At 33.7% G+C, this 7,294-nt stretch overlaps 1 long non-coding RNA gene across 2 annotated transcripts in view; it reads right to left on the minus strand.

Moving 5' to 3' along the window:
- Positions 1 to 565: 565 nt before the first annotated feature.
- The window catches only part of LOC111693107, a 20,988-nt gene continuing 14,259 nt past the window's right edge, over positions 566 to 7,294 (minus strand). Inside the window, exon 3 of one of the 2 annotated variants that reach the window (XR_002763328.1) lies at positions 566 to 2,103. This is a non-coding gene — a long non-coding RNA (uncharacterized LOC111693107). Of the gene's footprint in view, positions 2,114 to 7,294 lie in introns of both variants that reach the window. The other variant, XR_002763329.1, reaches the window with a different exon arrangement.

The raw sequence follows: 7,294 nt of genomic DNA on the forward strand, positions 1-7,294 counted from the left end.
GGACGGTATCGAGTTCGATGTCTGAAATGATACCGTGGAGGCTTTTTTGATTTGCCCTGCCGACGGCGTGTTAGTTTTGCAACCGTGGCGGGTTTTCGGTTTGGATTGGAAAGGTAGGTGAATTTGATACGGATATACCTTCCCGATTCAACGGTCAGGCATATACGTAGGTACAAGACGACTTCTAGGAATATACTGAGTGTTCTGAAATCCTGAAGCTCGCTCGAAGGGTGGAATACGATAGGAGCAAAATACCTTAGGTAAAGATGTAAATATTCAACAGTCGAAACTGTTGCCGATCATTCTTTTTCGATAGCGAAATTCTGCCGAATCCCAACAAAGATCTTAATGTGGAAGCACAGTATGCCTAATAAGAATTATAAAATAATATTGTTTAATAAATTTAGTTAGTTAACATCACTTCCGGAACAGAACCTGCAATTAATGTAATTATAAAATAAATTAGGTAATTAATAACAATTTAATTAATTTGAACATTTTTATTAATATTTCATTGCAAATATGTATATTAACACATTTAAGTAAGGATGTAACACGTAACACGTTTTAATAAAAAATTAAGTGTATTTTCCTACTGCTAGGTACATACTTAACAAAATTAATACCTATATTTGTATAATAATAATTAAAAACTAAAATAATCGAATATTTTCAGCTCATGAAATTTTACATAGACAATTTTTTTATTTTTGAGTAGTAAATAAAAGATTATTGTATTGGTTAAAGACAAATATGCTCACGTAATTATATAAAACGTTAAAAACGTGTAAGAAGGGATATCTCAGTTCCCTCTATTTCAACGTTCTCAGATGATTTCATTTCAGAGTAAATTTCAGTTTGAGAAGAGATGTAGGCATGGCTGTAGCCAGGGGGGTCAGGGGGGCCTAATTCTTGCTACATGCTGCAACTTTAAAAAATTACATTTTTCGAAAACTGTCATTAATAGTTAACTTTCGCATGACATTTATTAAGTGTCATAACACCAGTTTTTTTCTCTACAGAACGTAAAAGACTTTTACATCCAGGACGTAAATAGTTATTTGTTTTAACCAGGCAGTAAGTACAAGATATAATGCTACTTTTCTGTCAAATTAAACACATAATTTTTTCGCCGATTAATTTCAGTTTTGTCATAATAGCGGCTCGCGAGGAAAGCTTTTGATATGTTTGATATGGCACACACCTACAGCTTTTTAATATACTCGTAGGTACATAATATATGGATTCTTGATATCATGATTTTACCTAACATACCTTGGTTCAATAAACTGGCTCTTGCACCTCCCCCCCCCTTCGAAAATTCTTGGCTACGCCATGGATGTAGGGTAAATTTAATTAACAAATTTCCTTTTTCTATGCATTTTTAACCATTTCATTTCTTTTTTTATTTCTTATTTAGTAATTTCGCCATATATTTGTCTAATTTTACGTTTTAAAAAAGTTTTCACGATAATTCTATAACAACTTTATATTATTATAAAACAAAAAGTAAAAGGAAAAGATGATCTAACTTTGTTAGCTTCTAAATTAACGGTTATATTAAAGAAAAAAACCTAAATGTTTGAGTATCCATGTCATGAGCATTTTTAAACATGTATTTTTTTTTTCAAATTCGGTGTAGAGGAGTTTCTAGGTATACTAAATTATAATATATTACTAATAGATTAGATTAGATACAGACAGATTATAGCTTGCTAGTATATATTTTTTAAATTGTAGAATCGGACGACTGTAACTAAAATCGAATTTGGTTATATTAGAATAATCGTATTGCAGGCAATTATTTCGTAATACAATATCAAAACGTATCAATTCAAATAACCGAAATATGAAAAGTGAAACGCAGTGTATACAAAGTGTTTCAACTGAACATACTGTAATACAGATTGAGCAACCTAAATGAGTACAGAGTAACTCAAAAAAAGTCTTGGGTTAATTTGGAGACATACAAGGTGATTTTGTAATTTTCATTAAAACTTATTTTGATAATGACTTTCGAACCATTTATAGGAATGAATTTATGTTCGCATTTCCAAAATTCTAAGACCGTAATGAGAAAAATCCTGTTCTCTTGTGGTTAATCTGAAAAATACTCCAAAAATAATTTAATTACCAAAAAATAATGCAAAAGATATATCCAAATTGCCCATATATATTGCGAAATTTTGACCCAAGTCTTTTCTAAATGTTGAAACCATTTAGAAAAGGCAGTGTCGTAGCTAAGATCATGAGCGTCCAGGGCAAGATTTGAATTTTGCGCTCCCCAATAATTATTTTGTAGGAAGAGAAATAATATAATAACTTTAAAGTGTAATTTAAGTTATACATTAAGCAGGCTGTGGGTCTGCGGGTGCGCTGCCTTGAGATTTGCGCCCCTGGCAGATGTCTCCGCGGCCAGCCCCTAGCTACGACGATGTACAGAGTGCCCGGAAAGGTCATGTTAAAAATGAAGGGGTATACAGGGGACGTCAAAATATATGTAGTACTGCATATAAAATTTTTTCCTATCGGGCTTCGTTGTGGAGTTATTTGCCTTCAAAGAAAGAAGTTTGAAAAACAAATTCCAATTATAACTTCTAAGTCGTTATCATGACAACAATGAAATTTGGGCAATTAAAGTAACTTCATTTCCAAGTTTAAACTGATATTCAGTATGCCTGGATTATACGGGAGCAGACGAAATTATCCATTTAAAGAGTAACCGCAAAAAAAAACATTTTTTCGCCCGTTTTTGCGTAGTGTGTAGCAAGAACGGGGAAGGTCGTCCAGAGGTCTCCGTGGGTTTAAATTGATCGTCATGAAAAATCTAGGTGAGCATAATTCGATTTTTCCAATATTTGTCCGACTTACCCCTACTTAAGGGGTGGAAACCACCCCTAAAACAAGAAACGTGAGAAAATGGTCGATCAATTCATGGTAAAAATTGGCGGGAATTTGAATGGCAAGGAAGAGATCAGGGATGTTCTTCCAAATATGCTCAAGGTGAAAAACATCCCCCGCGTGGGGGTAAAACCACCCATATTGCCGAAAACCGGCGGCAAATGATGTTCCCTTCATGAATTGCCTTTTTTGTGCCACTCTTCCTTATAAATCCAAATGATATGAAATACACGCCCCCATAATTCGTTCTTCTGTCGGATTCTGATCAGTTACCCCTACTGAAGGGGTGGAAACCACCCCTAAAACAAGAAAACAGAAAAAATGGTCACCAAAATTTGGGTAAAAATTGGCGGAATTCCACATGGCAAGGGTAACATCAAGAATGCCCTTCTAAAAATGCTCAAGGTGAAAAACACCCCTATTGCCGATAGCAGACGGGGAATGATATCCACTTCATGAAGTACTTTGTTTCCCCCACTACCCCACAAATCATACGAAAGACGGGCCCCATAATTCGATCTTTTGTTTTACCCCCACGCGGGGGGTGGGTTTATCATGAGCATTTTGAGAAGGACATTCCTGATTTTACCCTTGCCATGTTAAATACCCCCAATTTTACCAAGAATTTATCGACTATTTTCTCACTTTTCTTGTTTTAGGAGTGGTTTCCACCCCTTAAGTAGGGGTAAGTCGGGAAAATATTGGAAAAATCGAATTATGCTCACCTAGATTTTTCATGACGATCAATTTAAGCCCACGGAGACCTCTGTACAACCTTCCCCGTTCTTGCTACACACTACGCAAAAACGGGCGGATTTTGCGGTCACTCTTTATATATCTTGAACAGCGTTGCGAAATTTGGCATTTTTCTTTCATAGTTCGATTCCTCTCTCACTTTGCTTAAAAAAAGGTATACCTTATATCAGTCGATATCTTTTTAGTTTTTGAGAAAATCGAATTTCTGTCAACAAGTATGTATAATTAGCAGTTATATATTTGTCATAAATCATTTTGACACCATTTGTTGATTCAATATCATGGAGGATTTTATCTATGAAGAATTTGCAGTTTTTGAAGCTGTTCGTATTTACGCTAACCGCTGTCTAAATATATACTCCAGTTGGCAGAGGCCGAAAAGTTACTGTTGGTGACATTTTCTTGATAACTCGGAAATAACTACACAGGTCTACTTTAAATGATAAGTACAATAACAGGCTAATTTGCTGACAAAGTATTTTATCAGGAAAAAAAGTTATTAACAATTTAATCGTGAAAAAAATTTTTTTTAGTAGTTTTCTTTAAATAACTCAGCGGGATGACTTTGTACGAAAAAATGCTTAGGACATGATTTTGTTCGTAATAAAAATAGCTACAAAATGGCGGTGGTCCGATTACGAAATTTGCAATAACAAAGCCGTGAGATTGAAAAAACGGTATAAAACGCCAATTTTTTTAAGTTGCTGTAAAAATGTCAATTATAAACAAAAAGTGATAAAACTTTCGAAAACTATAGTTCAATATATATACAATAATGACGCTAAAGCCGAAAATCAGGAGAGCAAAACTTTTTGTTCTATAAGGTGTTATACATTCATCGGCATCTGAAACTCGAAACTTTGCCAAATTTGTTCGAAGCTTTGCTGACACTTGAAATTTGGTACACACATAGTGTAAATATGCAGAAACCAAAAGCAATTTGCAAAATTCAAGTATCTTCATTTTTGCAGTTTTGGTAAGGTTTTATACGTCACCCTAGTTTTATACGTCACCGTTTTTTTAATTTTTGGACGTATATTTATGTATATTTATAAAATATTCCATTACGGTAGATTAGCCAGCATAATTACCTACAATTTAAAAAAATATATATTTTCATCGTTTAGATCCTAAGCTACTTAACATTTTGCGCCTGTTAGCCGTAGTCGTACATTATTCAACATATTAACATAAAACAAAATCGTACGTGTGGGGTAAACCTTTAACTTTTCATTTTCGAGCGCGAGCTCCGCTCTTCGGCGCTTGTATACTATTAGAAATATGCAACAGTAAATTTAAACAATTGTTTACTTAAAGTTAAAGGTTTACCCCACACGTACGATTTTGTTTTATGTTAATATGTTGAATAATGTACGACTACGGCTAACAGGCGCAAAATGTTAAGTAGCTTAGGATCTAAACGATGAAAATATATATTTTTTTAAATTGTAGGTAATTATGCTGGCTAATCTACCGTAATGGAATATTTTATAAATATACATAAATATACGTCCAAAAATTAAAAAAACGGTGACGTATAAAACTAGGGTGACGTATAAAACCTTACCAAAACTGCAAAAATGAAGATACTTGAATTTTGCAAATTGCTTTTGGTTTCTGCATATTTACACTATGTGTGTACCAAATTTCAAGTGTCAGCAAAGCTTCGAACAAATTTGGCAAAGTTTCGAGTTTCAGATGCCGATGAATGTATAACACCTTATAGAACAAAAAGTTTTGCTCTCCTGATTTTCGGCTTTAGCGTCATTATTGTATATATATTGAACTATAGTTTTCGAAAGTTTTATCACTTTTTGTTTATAATTGACATTTTTACAGCAACTTTAAAAAATTGACGTTTTATACCGTTTTTTCAATCTCACGGCTTTGTTATTGCAAATTTCGTAATCGGACCACCGCCATTTTGTAGCTATTTTTATTACGAACAAAATCATGTCCTAAGCATTTTTTCGTACAAAGTCATCCCGCTGAGTTATTTAAAGAAAACTACTAAAAAAAAATTTTTTCACGAATAAATTGTTAATAACTTTTTTTCCTGATAAAATACTTTGTCAGCAAATTAGCCTGTTATTGTATTCATCATTTAAAGTAGACCTGTGTAGTTATTTCCGGTTTATCAAGGTTTGACACACACCCAACCTCTACCAACTGGACTAATAATATTCAGACAAAACACCGAAAGAAATTTATCATTAATGTATGGATTGTAATAATTGGAAACTACTTAGTGGAACCACATATCATTGATGACACTTTAAAAAATACCTACTGCAAGAACACCTTAACCCGTTATTGAAAGACGTCCCTTTAAATATCTGAAATAACGTGTGGCTTATGCCTGATGGTACACCATCTCATTTTAGCAGGGCAGTAAGAGCTTATTTAAATACCATATTTCCCGATCGATAGATCAATCGAGGTAGTCCTGTTCCGTGGCCTTCTCGGTCTCCCAATCTTAATCTGATCTCGATTTTTTCTTTGGGGCCATCTTAAAAGTCTTGTTTATCAAAGTCCTATAAATAGCAGGGATCATTAAAAACGATCGCCACATGTTATTTCGAGTAGAGCAAAGGTGATTGAGCATTTTCAGAAAATGTATCGAAGTTCAAGGTGCACATATTGAACATCTTACTTAACAGTTCTCCTTTTTTTTTTTAATTCTATAGAAACCAAGATATTTCCAAAAATGTTAGTCACATTTTTGAAACAATAAATGTATGTTGTTAATAAAAGTCGATTTTCTCAGAAAGGGTACAAGATATGGACTGATATACGGTATACCTTTTTTTTGCAAAGTGAGAGAGGAATCGAACTATGAAAAAAAATGTAAAATTTGGCAACGCTGTAAAAGGTCTATAAATTTAAATGGATAATTTCTTCCGCTCCTGTATAATCCAGGCATATTGAATACCAGCTTGAACTTGGAAATGAACATTACCATGAGTTACTTTAATTGCCCAAATTTCATTGTTGTCATGGTAACGACCCGACCTCCTCTGTATACCCCTTCATTATTGACATCACTTTTCCGGGCACCCTGTATAGTTCTTCAAGAAACATCCTAATCGCGTGTAGTGTAATTTGAAGTATCGATTGCGAGAGTAAATTGTTATTAGAAACCAAGGTAAACGAAAACGGGTTCATTATACAGGGTGGGCCACCAGTAACGCCTCGGTCGCTAGGGACCAAACGGCAAATGTTACAGAAACCTGTTTAGGTGGGTACGTGTAGGTTGATTACGGCTACATTTTAAAAATATTTTCTAATATACAGGGTGTCCAGGAAAAGCGTATCATATCAAAGTTATGTATTTTTAAATGGAATACCCTGTATTTTACTGCATTTTTGAAAGGACCATAAAAAAATAGGTGAACTTTATTAAAGCTTCTGCATACCTAGGACTTACAGTTTGTGAGATATTTCAATTTTAGTGAAAACGCAAGCTTAGCGTAGAAATTTAATATTTGCAATAAAAAAATAATTTTAAGGAAGCAGCTTTGGAGAGTGTATTTTAGATCATTGAAGTTATAAATTATTATATTTGTCGTCACTTAGTATTATACAGGGTGTTCAAAAAATTGCTGAATACTTCTCTCAACTTTAAACAGCAATAACT

The sequence above is a fragment of the Anoplophora glabripennis genome, unplaced genomic scaffold (assembly GCF_000390285.2).
Source record: "Anoplophora glabripennis isolate ALB-LARVAE unplaced genomic scaffold, Agla_2.0 scaffold1323, whole genome shotgun sequence".
Lineage (NCBI taxonomy): Eukaryota > Metazoa > Arthropoda > Insecta > Coleoptera > Cerambycidae > Anoplophora > Anoplophora glabripennis.